This window comes from Triticum dicoccoides, chromosome 6A, assembly GCF_002162155.2.
Source record: "Triticum dicoccoides isolate Atlit2015 ecotype Zavitan chromosome 6A, WEW_v2.0, whole genome shotgun sequence".
Taxonomy (NCBI): domain Eukaryota; kingdom Viridiplantae; phylum Streptophyta; class Magnoliopsida; order Poales; family Poaceae; genus Triticum; species Triticum dicoccoides.
Genome location: NC_041390.1, coordinates 591750009 through 591752805, shown reverse-complemented (window position 1 = coordinate 591752805; position 2797 = coordinate 591750009).

The following is a 2797-nucleotide window of genomic DNA, read 5'->3' as shown; positions in this document are numbered from 1 at the left end:
GTGCAAGCCTCTCGGAGTTGGAATAAACGCTTTGATACTGTGATCAAAGCATTTGGTTTTATACAGACTTTTGGAGAAGCCTGTATTTACAAGAAAGTGAGTGGGAGCTCTGTAGCATTTCTGATATTATATGTGGATGACATATTACTGATTGGAAATGATATAGAATTTCTGGATAGCATAAAGGGATATTTGAATAAGAGTTTTTCAATGAAAGACCTCGGTGAAGCTGCTTACATATTAGGCATAAAGATCTATAGAGATAGATCAAGACGCTTAATTGGACTTTCACAAAGCACATACCTTGACAAGATTTTGAAGAAGTTCAAAATGGATCAAGCAAAGAAAGGGTTCTTGCCTGTGTTACAAGGTGTGAAGTTGAGTCAGACTCAATGCCCGACCACTGCAGAAGATAGAGAGAAAATGAAAGATGTTCCCTATGCGTCAGCCATAGGCTCTATCATGTATGCAATGCTGTGTACCAGACCTGATGTGTGCCTTGCTATAAGTCTAGCAGGAAGGTACCAAAGTAATCCAGGAGTGGATCACTGGACAGCAGTCAAGAACATCCTGAAGTACCTGAAAAGGACTAAGGATATGTTTCTCGTATATGGAAGTGACAAAGAGCTCATCGTAAATGGTTACGTTGATGCAAGCTTTGACACTGATCCGGAAGATTCTAAATCGCAAACCGGATACGTGTTTACATTAAACGGTGGAGCTGTCAGTTGGTGCAGTTCTAAACAGAGCGTCGTGGCGGGATCTACGTGTGAAGCGGAATACATAGCTGCTTCGGAAGCAGCGAATGAAGGAGTCTGGATGAAGGAGTTCATATCCGATCTAGGTGTCATACCTAGTGCATCGGGTCCAATGAAAATCTTTTGTGACAATACTGGTGCAATTGCCTTGACAAAGGAATCCAGATTTCACAAGAGAACCAAGCACATCAAGAGACGCTTCAATTCCATCTGGGATCTAGTCCAGGTGGGAGACATAGAGATTTGCAAGATACATACGGATCTGAATGTAGCAGACCCGTTGACTAAGCCTCTTCCACGAGCAAAACATGATCAACACGAAGACTCCATGGGTGTTAGAATCATTACTGTGTAATCTAGATTATTGACTCTAGTGCAAGTGGGAGACTGAAGGAAATATGCCCTAGAGGCAATAATAAAGTTATTATTTATTTCCTTATATATCATGATAAAAGTTTATTATTCATGCTAGAATTGTATTAACCGGAAACATAATACATGTGTGAATACATAGACAAACAGAGTGTCACTAGTATGCCTCTACTAGACTAGCTTATTAATCAAAGATGGTTATGTTTCCTAACCATGGACAAAGAGTTGTCATTTGATTAATAGGATCACATCATTAGATGAATGATCTGATTGACATGACCCATTCCATTAGCTTAGCACCCGATCGTTTAGTATGTTGCTATTGCTTTCTTCATAACTTATACATGTTCCTATGACTATGAGATTATGCAACTCCCGTTTGCCGGAGGAACACTTTGTGTGCTACCAAACGTCACAACGTAACTGGGTGATTATAAAGGAGCACTACAGGTGTCTCCAAAGGTACATGTTGGGTTGGCGTATTTCGAGATTAGGATTTGTCACTCCGATTGTCGGAGAGGTATCTCTGGGCCCTCTCGGTAATGCACATCACTTAAGCCTTGCAAGCATTGCAACTAATGAGTTAGTTGCGGGATGATGTATTACAGAATGAGTAAAGAGACTTGCCGGTAACAAGATTGAACTAGGTATGGGATATCGACGATCGAATCTCGGGCAAGTAACATACCGATGACAAAGGGAACAACGTATGTTGTTATGCGGTCTGACCGATAAAAGATCTTCGTAGAATATGTAGGAGCCAATATGAGCATCCAGGTTCCGCTATTGGTTATTGACCGGAGACGTGTCTCGGTCATGTCTACATTGTTCTCGAACCCGTAGGGTCCGCACGCTTAAGGTTACGATGACAATTATATTATGAGTTTATGCATTTTGATGTACCGAAGGTTGTTCGGAGTCCCGGATGTGATCACGGACATGACGAGGAGTCTCGAAATGGTCGAGACATAAAGATTGATATATTGGAAGCCTATGTTTGGATATCAGAAGTGTTCCGGGTGAAATCGGGATTTTACCGGAGTACCGGGAGGTTACCGGAACCCCCCGGGAGGTATATGGGCCTTAGTGGGCCTTAGTGGAAGAGAGGAGAGGTAGCCAGAGATGGGCCACGCGCCCCTCCCCCCCTTGGTCCAAATTGGACAAGGAGAGGGGGCCGGCCCCCCTTCCTCCTCTCTCTCCTCTTTCCCACCCTCCACGAATCCTATTCCAACTAGGAAAGGGGGGAGTCCTACTCCCAGAGGGAGTAGGACTCCTCCTAGCGCGCCTCTCCTGGTCGGCCGGCCCCCCTCCCTTGAACCTTTATATACGGAGGCAGGGGCACCCCCTAGAGAGAGAAGTTGATCCACGTGATCATATTCTTAGCCGTGTGCGGTGCCCCCTTCCACCATAGTCCTCGATAATATTGTAGCGGTGCTTAGGCAAAGCCCTGCGATGGCAGTACATCAAGATCGTCACCACGCCGTCGTGCTGACGGAACTCTTCCCCGACACTTTGTCGGATCGGAGTCCGGGGGTCGTCATCGAGCTGAACGTGTGCTAGAACTCGGAGGTGCCGTAGTTTCGGTGCTTGATCGGTCGGGCCGTGGAGACGTACGACTACATCAACCAAACGCTTCCGTTGTCGATCTACAGGGGTACGTAGATCAT